The following is a 15601-nucleotide window of genomic DNA, read 5'->3' as shown; positions in this document are numbered from 1 at the left end:
GTTTGGACTCGTGCCGACGATTTCAGTGATGAGAGGGTCAACAGTAGTTTCCAGCATATTCAAATACAGTTCCCTATTGAATTTATTTTGATCAATAAATAGAGATCCTACAATATCGTTTCCCAATATTCCTGCTCAAACGTTTTTTTCTGGATATTGGGTATGTTATTACTGATGTCACTCCAAAAACGGCAATTTTGTCTGTGAACATTGTCGTTTAAGAAAAATGTATATTCGTCACTAAAATAAATATTGTGGAGATAGGTAGGATGCCTAACAATGGTTTCCGTCATGATTTCGCAGAATTCTGTTTTTCGATCAGGGTCATCTTCAATTTAATGGTGTACCATTTTAATTTTTTATGGATGATACCTATTCCCCTTCAAAGGTCTCCACACAGTAGCAGAAGACACCTCACAAACATTTGCGATGGAATGAGTAGACTGTTCAGGATTCACTACCATCTCACCAATTATTTGCACTTGCTGTTCTTCCGGAATGGACGGATGATCTGGGGGCTTTTGGTTATGTACACTACCTTCGTCCTGCTTTTGTTTGGTTTATATTCTCTAGGCATTTTGATCCTATCAACCTCAGCCCTTGATCCTATTGACACCAATTCTTGATCCTATTCATCTCGATAACCTGAAAATCGTGCAACGAAATAGAAAATATTTTTCAATTTTGTGTTTTCTTACGAATAACCTCAGATAGTTTTGTGTGCCTCAGTTACTAACCTACTGGGGTTAATTAGGCCAACTGCCCTCAATTTATGCTTCTCAAATTCATATTTACAGACAAAGTTTGGTGACAATGAAAACATATGACTGACACTACTTCTAATTGAGGCCTAGTTTACAGTACTATCAACTGTTAAATGATAAAATATTGGTAACCTTCATGAGATATAGAGTTAGGCAACCAGTCAAACTCAACCTACTCAAACTCATTACGATATCAAGGTTTTGTGAACTGAACTGATAAATTCCGTCTTCTTGATCCTATTCACCACAGGCATCGACAGTTGATTTACATCCGACGATATTTCATGTTTGATGATGGGCTCAAGTCTTGGTCGAATGTTAAGGAAATCAAAAAGAAACATATCTAATATTGGCACAAATTCAAATACCTGACAGATGCATTCGGCAATCTGAAAGTAACTTTGGAACACTGACAATGTCCGTTACATATGTTCCATGAGAGTGGAAAAAAAATTTCAATTTTGTATACAGTCGTGAAAGTGGATTTCCTTTGAGTTACTCATCACTCGAAATTTTCACGTCGAGACAGTGTAAGTACAACAGTACACCATTCGAGAATCCATTTACCTCTGCTTCAAACGAAGTAGCTTTTCGTACGAGGCGTCTTGGCCACACCGGCGAGACGGTGGCTGTAGCAACGTCTCCATCTCCGCCTCTTATTGAATTGGATAAATGAGACCAATCTACCTGAAACGTGATTCTGTTGTTTTCATGTTTATTATTGTGTTGTGTTCGAGTTCACTTCAGATACTTTGTTGGAATGCGGTAGAGGAACATGCTATTTTCACGGATTGCTTTGAGGTGACAAATTAGAGTTATTTTGTAGTTATTTTTGTTATCATAACACTTGCAGGAATGTCAAAAGTGTCTGAGTAGACCACCTCGATATACTTCAGTGATTCGAAGCGATATGTAATAATAATGAACGATGCTCAATGAAAATCCGTGATGTACGTATTTGAAGCACTTCGTGGCATGATTTTCACTGAATGAAACCGCAACACTTCAACATATGCTTCACTATACAATTGAATTGAAAGGGGTATAAAAGGTCCGGCTATTAACGAGACTGAATACGAAAAAGGGTTTCATTATGAAAGATATTCTAAATTCGAATGCTCCCCTTCAATATACTTTCCTCTCCTAAATACCTTTTCATGCATTTTTTCCATTGGTGGAGGCTCTGCCGTTTTTTACTTTACCGGGTCCCTTCCAAAGCAGATTTTATCTTCGGAACAAAAAAAGTCGCACGGTGCCAAATCTGGCGAGTACGGCGCGTGCTCAAACACTGGAGTGCGTTTATCGGTCAAATACCTCTTCACAGATAGCGAGTTATGAGCAGGTGCGTTGTCCTGCTGCGAAATCCACGAGTTGTTCATCCACAACTTGGGCCGTTTCTCATGATCTCTTTCTCGCAATGTTACCAAAACTGACAAATAGTACGTCTGGTTGACAGTCTGACCCTCTGCAACCCATTCAGTCATCACGATACCGTTAATGTCGAAAAAACGATCAACATTGCCTTGAATTTTGATTTGGACATCCTTGCTTTTTTGATTCTGGGCAATTCAGGCGTCTTTCAATGCATCGATTGCCGCTTTGTTTCAACATCGTATTGATCTTATTCTAACCTCTCAAGGAAATCTAAGCTTTTGGTCAGGAGTTAGGTTTTGGCACGAACTTAACACAGACTTTTGTCGTGTATACTTCCTGGTGTAAAATGTTTCTAACCGTTTCTATATTGGCGAATACAGCCTTGGCAATCATCCGAATACTTATTCGACGATCTGCACGCACAATTTGATTGATTTTCTTCACTGTTTCCGAAGTTAAGAAAGTGACAGGGCGACCTGGGCTTTAATCATCTTCAGTGCTTTCTCGGCCCTTACTGAAGCGCTTACACCACTCAAGAGCACGCACACGAGATAGAGAATTATCCCCATTTGCTTCTTGCAACAATTAATAGCACTCAGCCGAAGTTTTTAACGAAATACGTTGCTCCTGTTTTTCGTAACACATGGTTTTCGGCACGAGAAAAAAACAGGAACGTTTCAAACCGCTACTGCACAAATACTATAATAGTGACGAAAACGTGTTTGGTAAGTGAATAGACAAGATTTCCAGATACCCAACGCACTACTCGTTTTTTTCTCCACCCCTCTAGGGCACCCTCTAGGCGCGTAGTCTCGTTATTTAATAGCCGGACCTCGTATCATCAGAAGGGATTTATTTTTGAGGAAGGTTTTGGCTCTCTACATCTCTTTCTTTATAAAACGAAATGTGGGAATCTTCCAAAGAAAGGAAGGAAGCATTCATATTCATTGCTTTCTTTCGTTTTTTGTATAAAGATGGAGAAATACAAGCCAAAACCTTTCTTACCCAAAAATATACTACTTCAATTTCGAACAAAACTCCTATGTATGAGATTCAATCAAATAGGCGAATAGATGGATGCAGGTGATTATGTACTGTCATCGATGACATGAGTAGATTGATCACAATGTCTTAATGTTATGAATGAATTAAGTGCTTTCTCTTACAATGTTATCCAGATTTGATGCTGAAGATTCGATGAAGCAAGTGTCTTAGAGCGAAACATCGGATGTCCACTAGTGAAGATGACAGTGTTTTCTCCGTGTAAGTCAAATGTTACCTCTCACGACTCACGATCGGAAGTCCGTGGGTTCGATTCCCGCCTCGACCAGATATTTTTCTCGAGAGAATTTATCTGGTTGAAGCCGGAATGATTCTGCAACCGTGTTAGGAATCACACGTAAAAAGGTAAGACCTCGTTAGTCCTTAGCTCACACAAGTTTCTCAACTTCTGAGAGTTGTCGTTCGTATGGGTGCGACAGCTAATTAACGGAAAAACGGATTTTAAAACATTTGTTAGAAGGTGGTTGACAATGTGACGTGGTGGTGTATTTCATCAGTTCGGACTTCCATTGTCTAATATAATATAAATTGATTTCAAATTCCTGAAAAAAAAAATAAATCCGAAAATAAAAATTTTATTAAAACAAAAGACTGAAATTACAAAGAATAACATACAAGCAACAACCAAAAAAATCAAAATTGAAATATTAATAAAAGCTGAAAATTGAAAGTTAAGAAATATTTTTAACAAAAAAATTAAAAATAAAAATAAAATTAAAAGATTCCAAACCAAGTTACGTCACGACATTTCGATTGTTAGTATCCACAATCATCTTCGGGTGATAACTGGGCTTATTCCTCCAAGATCTGACTATTTATAGGTCATTCGGGTGCTTTCACCTATCCCCTCTTGCCTCTCTCCGCTTCATTGGTTTTGGCGGGAAATGACCGTTTGGCGGGAATTGATCGTTTTTCGCTTGATTAGAGGTTTCCATATGTTACGTATCTCTACGTTAGCTTGACTAAATGCGTTGTTGAACAACATATACGCGGCTTCCTTGAATTTGGTTTAGGACAAATCTTTTAGGATAGGTAGCCAGATTTCATTGATGTTCATTGCCTCTTTTTTTCTATTGAAATTATCCCTGAGTTTTTTAATTTCCATTGCCTAGACACTTTTGGATAGTGATTTTGAGTTTTATCTAGTATAACTGTATCTTAGAATGCGATAATGTGGATTTCTTCTCTGTTGAGAGCATGTTCGGCTACAGTTGATTTGCCGACAGTTTCTCTCGTGATCAGCTGAACGCGTACCCACACTTTTTTTCGTGGTTCCAATATGGACCAGCCTAGCTGAAATTACTTTAGCTTTCTCTCTCCTGGGTCCTATGGCCCGCTCCAATTCTCCTCCGGTATACCAATTTTCCCCTCTCTTTTGTTGTTGCTGGTGGTTGAAGGTTTTGTTGAGGGACCTATCTGCGTGTGTTCCCAATGTACCATCTTCACGTCTGATCACAAGAACATCCAAGAAGGCTAGAGTCCTTTGGATTTCTCGTTCCATTGTGAATTTAATTTTTGAGTCAAGAGAGTTAAGATATAATAGAAATTTGTTCAATGTCACTTCACCATCTTGACGTACCACGAACGTGTAATCAACTTAACGCAGTATGGTTTACCGACCGCTTGCTCTAAGGGCCGTTGTTCAGCCTCCAATGAAGGAGGAACTTACGTTATCGCATTTGTAAATACAGTATACTCGATAAAAATCCAAATTACTATCCAATAGTATCCTAATTACTCAAAAACACAGGGATAATTCCAATATAAGAACGGAAAGGCAATGATTATCAATAAAATCTGGCTACATTTCCATGTATGTGAACAAACAAGGTCAGGTGATGCGGTCGAAATGACGAAAACAACATTTCCAGCACCAGCTCGGCCATTGTGACCGTTGCCACATCGCATTTGATAATGTCTACCATATTGGTAGACGAAACATCAGGTATAAAAACCTGCAAATCACGACAAGAAACGGAAAAATAGGTTTCTCACTCTGGAATGCTTTGAAGCTGATATTCGTGAAACTGGAAAAAATTTCATAAAACATATTTTCTCTTATATGTATATAATTTTCCCATATTCATCTAATTTTCCTTAATTCAGTGCAGAAATTGATAATGAATCTATCTATCTCCTACCAATGAACTTTCATCAGTAAGAAAATAGATTTGATAAACAAATGCGTTGAAGTGAGTATTTCAACGAAAAAAATTGTTTGAGGGAGAATGTTAGGAAAAAATAACAACCCATACAGATGTATATAACCTTCGAAAATTCCCTTAAATTAACCATAAGCCAGCCCCTATAAACCACAAACCAACTACAAACAAACGACGGTTGTTTAGTATCGTTACTTTTACCGCTATACAATAATTCACCAGAACATTCGAAGGGGTTACTTGCTATAAACTTAATCAACGCAAATTCAATTTGTCGGAACACATCAAGAGCAAGGAAAGAGACCGTTTCCGTAATAAGATAAGGATGTGTTTTGTGAAGCTTATCTCCAATTAGCCCGGTGCGGTTTGAGTCTCTCTTGGGAATAAGTGATTATCTTCTCTATTCACATAATATAAACTTTGCAATTGTCCACCATCATTTACACAATGATGGCTAATCTTCGATCAGCGCCAGTGTTCTCTTTATATCTGTGTTCAATAGTTTGTTTTTACGGCTAACAGATAAAAGGTTTCTGTACTAGATTTATTACAAAACATTTACTTGTGTAGATTTTAGAGCTTCTGACGATGATGTTTTGTTCGTTCCTGCACGTTTAATTATTTTTAATTCTGGTGAAAGTGAATCATGATACTTTTCTACTAAAAATTATTTGCTTGGAACATATTTGTATGGTTTGTACGGGATTTGCAAAAACTAAAATGGAAAGTCGATATTTTCAAAGACAACCAGCCTTCACCAAGATCCTTGATAAACTGAACTTGAGATTGATATCGAGATTGATCGTGAAATAGGTCAATGAAAAACTCGAAAATTCTGGGAAGATGAGCATAGAAACAAGTGGAAAAATCTTTCCAGGGGAACCGTCTAAAGAGAAGACAAATGATTGCTTTTGCAGAGTAGAAATCGACGTAAAATAAGTAGAGGAATATGTTTAAAAATATGTTTTTTCCGTTACCCAGCTATCGCACCCCTACGAACGACAACCCTCAGAAGTCGAAACTTGTGCGAGCTAAGGACTAACAAGGTCTTACAATCCAACGTGTGATTCCTAACACGGGTCGGACGATAGCAAGTGAAAATCGAGCGTTTAGCCTGGGGCTTGAACCATCGACTCACACATCGGCCGATTCACTGAGTGAACAAAGCACCCACGTCGAACCGCCGGGCTACCGACCGACCACTTACTGGATACTTCAAATTTAGAAAACAACCAGACAAAATTAGGCTGTATGATGGGATTTATAACAACTGCAGCAAAAAGTTGAAATTTCAAAAGACAACCAGCTTTCACCAAGATTATCGTTGAACTGAACATGAGAGTAATATTGAGATTGATCATGTCATGGTCAATGAAAAACCAGAAGATTACTGGGAATATGAACTGAGAAGCAAGGGAACCGCCTGACAAAAACAAAGGGTTGCTTCAACAGAGTGGGGATTAGCACAAAATGAGCCTACGAGTACCTCCTGGAGACTGTAAATTCAAGAAAAAACATCCAGACAAAATTGGACTACATAACGAAGGTATCAGATCCAACATTGCATTAAGAAAAAAGAGACCGTTTTTAATGTTTCACAATAATGTTAGGCATTGGATCATAGGAGGCCGGCAGCTAATGAACAAATTCAACTAAGTTTACAAAATATATCAAACATCCAACGAAGAACTTTATATTGAAATAGGTTTCCCAAAAATATTGAAGAAAAAACACGACAAGTCCGTGGGTTTTCCAGAGATATAAAAGAATTGAAAGTTATTTGAAATCTTGTTTCACCTCCGTAGATGTTTGACCTGTTGAATTTTGATCTTCAGTCCTCAAATGTACGTTTCTTTTGTAGATGCACAAGACAAAAAAAATTTCTTCAAACACTTTGAGAGCTTTGCTTGTATGGTATTTGGGATTCACGTTCAATTCAAATAATTTTCTTTTCAGGGGAGATCTTGGAAATTTCAGTTCAAATTGTATCGAATCAACAATTGGTGGAACCGAGTGGGCTTAGACAGTCAAAAGTCCCCAAACTTCTTTTATAATTCAAAGCTTTCAAGGTTGTGTGATGTTTGGGTCTTTAAAAGAAGACGGAGCTCCGTAATATGAGGGATATACCAAGAGAGAGAGAGAGAGAGAGAAAGAAAGAGAGAGGGAGAGAGAGTGATATTGGATATTTATAAAAAAAAGTTTCTGACACGCAAATATTTCAAAATGCATGGAAGCTTGTGAGAAGCGAATTTTTCTTACTGAAGAATACTATTTCTGACGGCATAGCAAATTTTTGGAGTTGACTATTGTTTTATCCTTTCTACGCATGTACATTTTTTTCAGCTTCCCATATTCTTTCAAAAACGCAATTTCATAAAGTCAGAATGTCGATTTAAAAAAACATTTCAGGAGAAAATTACTAGTTTTCTTTTATATTGCATTGTTTTATCTAAGAAGATTTGGATGATATGACCGATACTTGATGAAAATCCATAATGTATTAAGAAACACTTCATAGTGAGATTTTCGTTAACAGTTTTGAAAAAACGCAACATGTGTTTTGCTATACCTACAATAGCTTCTTCAGGCGTGTCAATACTGACTTGAATCTACATTTTCAATACTCCGTATGTATTTTTAGAATTAGAAGTACCTGTAGTTTTGAGTATCCTAGTTAACAATTAATGTTATAAATGTGTACCTGAGTTCGAAAATGAATCAATCAACGTTAACATAAGAAAAGAAATAGAAAAAGTTCACAAACTTTTGAATAAACAAGTAATGAATGAAATTACCTAAGATTATGTAATAGTTGATGGTTAATTCGACATTCGAAAAAATATTCAGGAGTTATTCAATTTCATTTCGTCATTCATGACTTGAGTCCTTATGCTGAAAAATGATTTGAAAATTTGGAATTGATCATTTCATTCAAAAAACTACTTCTATTCTTTTTAATTCCTTGAAAAAAGTTATTTTCGTTTGGCCAATATAAAGTTTTCGGCACAAGTCAACTCATATACTCCTGATCTACCCGTCACTGAAGTGTCGTCTTCATTGTTTGCTTAAATTATCATTTGTTCAGTGGGCTACCTCCAAGAATAACTTTTTTTTTATTGAGTGATATTATTGCCGTTTTGCAGCAGCCGCTATCGTTTCTTGAAGTAGGGTAGACCTGGTCCATGGCTTGTTTTCCCATAGCCACGAACGATCTTCCATATTCTCTTAGAGAGTGTAGGTGTATCGAACATCTGTGACAAAAACGAGAGTTTGACAAATTGTAATGAATCTCACTGGTAACTTTTTTGTTTGGATTATGGTTAACCATAACTTTGCAGCAGCATTACTAGCAGAGTGACAATTCAGTTTGAGTACTAGTAATACTTTCAAATGTAGTTGAAATATTATGTAACTCCATGAATTTGCCCCAGCTAGAATACATAAGTGAAGGCTCCAAAAATATTTTCCACAGTACTTAGATAACTTGATTCTAACTCCTATGATTTTGCCAAATATTACAAATTCTTTTACCCACATGAACTTCAAAAAGAAATAGTAGAAGCGAATGTACCCTCTTCGGCTATAACTCCTGAAGCGAACAATATACCAGCTCTCAGGTTTCAAACTATACGTCACATTTGTTATCACTTCTGATATACTCAATATTCTTTATCCAAAATATACTTTCCATCAACCTCAGTCACTTACATGTATAAAATAAGTTACACACGTAAATCCTATACAACTATAGATCGATCAATATTTTATGCCACACTAACTTTTCTGATTGGATAATAATGTGATACTATCCACTCAACATTGGACTGATATTGAAAATATAGCATAATTTCGTGGTATGGGATTCCAAGAGATTATACTCAATTCAAATCCTGGATTTACGAAATAATATTTTTAATATACACCACTATATACGACAGCTTTGCAAAATTCTGAGTAAACGTTCCACTGGATTTCAAAAAGAGATACATTATCACGCAGAATAAATTCAAAATTAGCACAGCAAGTGGCAACGCAAATGACCATATCGAGTTGAACATACCGGAAAATTTCTCGAGAAGCGTCTGTGGGAGTATAACATGGAAATGTACGATGTCACAAATATCATGAACCGACTGAAAATGAATAAATGGAATGAAAATATTTTCGTGAACTAGTGACAGGCTCAATAGAGTATTTTTATGGAGTTTGCAATGGGGAGTATTTTTGATATTTTTCAATGGGAATAAATCCAATACTATAATGTAACCAAGTGATACAATATAGCCGTCCGTGTACATTTCGATATGTTCCCAAATTGAATGAAATACTTATAACGAAAAACATACTTTTTCGATTGGAGGTGAAATATGTTTGAAAAAATTACATTACATTCAATATTCAAGTGAATTATATCCAGAGGTTAGTGGAATATAAGTGATGGGTTGTTTTTGCACATTTTTCATTCTGTATATGTTACCTCGTTATTGTTAATAATCATTATATGGCATATATAAATACCAAGATGCTATCATCCGATATGGTCTAGTGGCTAGGATACCTGGCTTTCACCCAAGAGGCTCGGGTTCGATTCCCGGTATCGGAATTTTCTTTTCACTTCACACAATTTCCCTAAAAGCAGCCGTTTTGCAAAGTAATCGATTTCTTGAGATTCTGATTCTGATATCTACCTACCGTTCTTGGTGGAATCGAATGTACCAAGTCACTTGAATACTTCCCGTGAAAGTATCAATAGAAGACAGATGAATATCTAATTTTTCTTCGATGTTTCAGACTATCAATGTTCCAAGTGATGTTTGCGTCTCCAATCAGACAGGTGGCTCTTTTCCGAATGGAATCCAGCAGCTTCAGGATATGCTTAGTGGCAGATGAGAACAATTTTCCAAAAAAGGTCTGAACTGAGCTTTATAAAGCATCAATGTTGCTGAGGTGTGTATAATTTCCTGGTTCGGAACAGTGTTCCAAATTTTTGAGAAGCAGCCTTTGCAATCCCAGCGACATGATTGTGCCAAGACATATTGGTGTCCATTTTAACCACCAACAAGCGTATCGAAGCAGAGAGTGAAATTGTCTAACCTGACATTATTATATCCGGTTCGGAGATATTTATCTTTTAGGAGAAAACCGATGCTTGGGTTTTTGTTTCATTGAATTGAACCTGGTTACTTCCACCCAAATTCGAAATTACTTCTTGATGCTCATCAAGATATGCAACTTCCTGCCGCCGTCGAAGATGTGCATCCGCCTGCGATGTCCTGGAATCCAAATGAAATGACAAAAAAGTGTGCTGTCGCCAGCAAAGCAATTCATTGGATTTTTGGTACCAACCAATAATAGAATTCAACCGGTAATATCCCAGTGGATACTAATCCAATTAAGCGCCATTTGGACCAATGCGCTTTTTCCAACGTAACACAAGTGATGATTCCATCAGTATAAAAATTATGAGCCAGGGATTCAATTAAGTTGATGACGGTTCTACAGGTGTGAAAATAAACTGTTTGACAAGATGTTAGTCGACGAGAGGTCTGGGAAGTATGGTACATAGGGTGTGAGGCAGAACTTCGTCGCTCAATTCGTTCAAATTTTGAACAATGATTTGTGAAAAGTGTCGACGGATGTTATCGTGGAACTGGATTATACCTTTTCTGTTGACCAGTGCCGGTTGCTGCTGATGCAATTTTCGGTATCGACTGTGATAGTTTGGCCCGATTGCTAAAAGTTATAGTGAATCACACCAGTCGCTGACCACCTTACAGTGACCATGGTTTTGTTTTGGTAGTTTTTTGCAAATGAAAAGTGCCTGGGTGGCTCTTCAGTATCCAACCTGTCCTGAACGTCTTCTATTGTAGATGATCCACTTTTTATCACTCGTGACGATCCGATCCTGGAAAGGGTCGTTTCGGTTGAGCAAAAGCAAAGAACATACTTCGAAACAAGAAAATTTCTGTTGATCGCTCAAGTTATTTTACAGTTCCAATACGTTTCAAATCCCCAAAAACCGTACGGAAACTGACGCCCGGTTCTTCCGTCAACCCACGCACTGTTTGTGATGTATCAGTCTTCACCAGGGTTGGTCGAACAATTCTCGGGGTTCATATTCGAGGCTACAATACCGGAAAGAAATTTCGCAAAACAACATCAAACAGTGCTATTGTCGAATGCTTGATTTATTTTTCTGTCTGTTTCGGCAGGGCTTTGGTTCAATTTTAATTCTTAGAGATAAATTAACGAAAAATCACCTAACGGCATCATATAGTAATGAGCTGAAATGTGTCAAAAAGTTGAAATTTGTGAGAAAATCAACAGCATCAATATTTAGAGTACATGATTCTCTATTGATCAGTATACAGGGTGTCCCATATAAAACTCCGCGGCAAATATCTGAAAAATGAGAAAGAATATCCATATTTAGTGAAGGCAGATGATTTTGATGTCAAAGGGTCCTCTTATTTGCGAAAAGATCCAGCAATAGGCGTCATCCATTAGGGCGTCGCGACACCGACGCAAATTTATTTGAATGGTAACCTACATTTTTCGATTCGTTTTTGAATTCTGCATTAAATTCTGAATTCAGCCATATAACACACTTGTATTTTTCTTTGAATACTGATGAAAAAAGGCAATTTTATTGCGTATTATAAAGAGGGCCATGAATAAGTCAAAATGAAATAATATGAGTTTGATAAAATGAATACATCAATTATGATTTCATTGTCAGTTCAATTTTATCTAGTTGCGTATTTCTGTACAAATTAAAATAAATGTTTCAAATTACCAAAAAATATGTTACTTTGACCAAACTCGACTAACACGATGATAACGAAATCAATTAGAAATACCAATAATTATTTTAGTAAGTGTTCTGCCTCTCTTCACGTAGAATACACATATTGCATCTTTTCAGTAATTCCCGATTCATGACAGCTAAAAGCGTCTGTCGCGTTATGGAAGCACAAACATTCGTGATGCTTTTTTTCAAATCCTCTACATTTTGTGGACGTCGCATATAAACTAAGTCTTTGATATATCCCCACAAAAAGAAATCTAGTGGAGTAATATCTTGGTGTTGGACCCTTATTACCAATCCATTTCTCATTGAAAGTATCACCTAAATATTGGGTAACTATTCTATTATTATGTGGAGGTGCCCCATCTTGTCGAAACCACATATTCAGTCGAGTTTGTATTGGTAAATTCTCCAAGAGATTCGTCAAGACATGTTGTAGAAAAACTTCTTTCCATTGAGAATTTCATCGAAAAAATGAGGTCCTATCAAATGACAATCAATGATTCCGCACCAAACATTAACTCCCCACACAGACTGACATCTCGTTTCTTGGACCCAATGAGGGTCCTCATCAGACCAATTGTGACAATTATGTTTGTTTATTATACCGTTGTTATGGAAACGGCTTCCATCATTCCATTTTTTTTTTCAGAAACTGATCATGAATACGGGTGGACAACCAGAATCTCCTGAATATGGGAGTATATTTTAGTTATTCAAAATTAAACATGAAGATTATTACTTGGATGTAGTCCTTGGACCAAATGTATTTTGTATGGATGGAATTCGTTTTTTGACAAAATAAGTTGTATTGACGACTTCGAAATATTACAATGCATTGCTACTTGTCTGGTAGAACTATATGGTTCCAACACCATTTGACCTAGCACTGCAACACTGTGATTCTCATCAGTAGCCGTTTTTAGTTTTTTTCGCTTCCATTCATTAAAACATCCATTTCCTGCCAAAGATTTGGCTAAGTCAGCGAATGTTTTGTCTGACGGTAATTTTCTGTCAGGATACCGATTAGCGTATATTCTCACTGCTTCTCTTGAATTCCTTCTTGCTTCGCTATAAATACATATCATATCCAACTTTTCTGCATTTGAAAATTGAACCATTTTTTGAATTCTACCAATAACCAACACACAACTGAATACACTTTCGTCAAATCTGACAGGTCTTCTGACAGATCGATAAATACATTATTGTATTTATTTTAACATATTCATGACCCTCTTTATAATACGCAATAGAATTGCCTTTTTTCATCAGATTCAAGGAAAACTACAAGTGTGATATGGCCGAATTCAGAATTTAACGCAAAACTCAAAAATTAATGGAAAATACTGGGTTACTATTTAAAAAAATTGGGGTCGGTGTCGCGACGCCCTAATCTTTGACACCACAATTATCTGCTTTCACGAAATATGGATATTCTCTTTCATTTTTTAGATATTCTCCCGCGAAGTTTCATATGGGACACTCTGTATATCACGACACAGTTAAATAAATATTCATCGAAATATGGAGCTACAAAAACGTATGACATCAAAACGGACGAAATTTTTTAAACAACCTAATACCTACCCCGATTCTGATGAATTTTCTTCATCAAAATTAACCAATAATAGGATATTATTGCAAGCCGTTCATTGATATTTTCAAATAGAGAATGACCACAATAAAATTTGGATTGTATTGAGCTTCCTATAAAGTCAAAAAAACTTCAAGAGATACCTTACATGTATAATAACTTTCGAAGCTCCATATTGTACCAGACTTTGAGAAATCTTTTTGTTTCTTTCCAGGGCACACAATTCTTTGACTCAATGATCACCTACCTCACGGTGTGGTGAGTGATCATTGGTGATGATTGTCTACGTGTCTTCATTTTTATCGACTCGATTTTTCGGTTAAAAAACAAAGGGGTGTTTTGGCCCGTCGAGGTTTCAGCAGTAATATAAGGCTAAACCACGCCACCTAGTGGTTCGACAATAGACTCACTCCACCAATATTTTTTTTTTTTATATATTTATTACATCCTTTAAGATCACAAAAAATTATATAGGATACGTCTTATAGAAAATAAAATATATACATACAAACATAAATATAAATATACATACATATAATTATAAATATAAGTGTAAATGCAACGATAAAGATAATACATACACATAAGTATAAATGAACGCAAATAAACGTACATACATATAGGTATAGGTATAGATAAACTAGTTGGCAAATAGAACTTAACATAGCATCTATTATTAGTCCTCACATTGACTCAAATATTCTGCAATACTGTAAAAGCAACCGCTAATCAGAAACTTTTTAAGTTTGGCTTTGAAGATAATATCGCTTTTTTCACTTCTAATTATGAGAGGTAGATTATTAAAAAATTTTGCACCAGCAAAAGACGGGCAGTTTTCAAAAAACGAGGTTGAATGTTGTTGAAGTCTTATCAAATAACCATGTCTCGTTGGGTACGAATGCATTTCAGAATTTCGGTGATGATCATGTATGTATTTCTTAAAAAATAGTATGCACTTGTAGATGTATATACATGGTACACACATAATTCCATTTTCAATAAAATATGTTTTACATGACTCCCGGTAGTCTAATTTGAATATTAAGCGCATAACTCTTTTCTGGAAAACAAATATTTTATGTAGCTTGGTGGAGCAACCCCATACAGCTTTATTATAGGAAATGTGGAAAATGTGGGCAAAATAAACATTGAGCAGCTGTTTTCTGTTAAATAATGATTTTAACTGTCTAATAGCAAAGTAACCCGAATTAACTTTTTTACTCACTTGTGCTATACTTGATTCCCATGCCATATTACTATCTATCAAGGTACCAAGAAATTTAGTTTTATCTGATGACTCAATGTTCTCATTTCCTACCCTAACAACAAATTCTTCAATTTTTCTGGTTGTTCTAGAGTAAAATTGCATCAATACTGTTTTACTTGAATTAACTACTAATGAATTCTTCTTGCACCAATTCATGAATTCAAATGACAATAAGTTCAGTTTATCTTGAAGTTCCTCGGGACTTTCAGCATTAGTTGCTAGAGTTGTATCATCCGCATATAAGACAATACAATTCGTGCTAACATAGTGTGGCATGTCATTAATGTAAAGTAAAAAAAATAGAGGTCCCAAAATAGATCCTTGAGGAACTCCTAAATCCATGCCATACGATTGAGAATGACAATTATCGATTTTAACATGTATTTTTCTTAGATTCAGGTAGGACTTAAGCCACGATAGAAAATTACCTCTGAAGCCAAGTGAATATAGTTTACTGCAAATAATAGCTGGATCAATAATGTCAAAAGCTTTCGATAAATCAAAGAAAAGGGCACTAACATATTTTCGTTTATCAAGTGAATCATAGACATACTTGAAAAAAGTGTA

General features: G+C 36.1%; 1 non-coding gene across 1 annotated transcript; it reads left to right on the top strand.

Moving 5' to 3' along the window:
* Positions 1-9893: 9893 nt before the first annotated feature.
* TRNAE-UUC (transfer RNA glutamic acid (anticodon UUC)) lies at positions 9894-9965 on the top strand. Its single transcript has one exon. It is a non-coding gene; the product is annotated as a tRNA-Glu (tRNA).
* Positions 9966-15601: the final 5636 nt, after the last annotated feature.

Source organism: Leptinotarsa decemlineata, unplaced genomic scaffold (assembly GCF_025532065.1).
Source record: "Leptinotarsa decemlineata unplaced genomic scaffold, Ldec_3_MD MMD2_tig00026282_RagTag_RagTag, whole genome shotgun sequence".
NCBI classification, from domain to species: Eukaryota; Metazoa; Arthropoda; class Insecta; order Coleoptera; family Chrysomelidae; genus Leptinotarsa; species Leptinotarsa decemlineata.
This window is presented reverse-complemented; position numbering and strand designations above follow the sequence as displayed.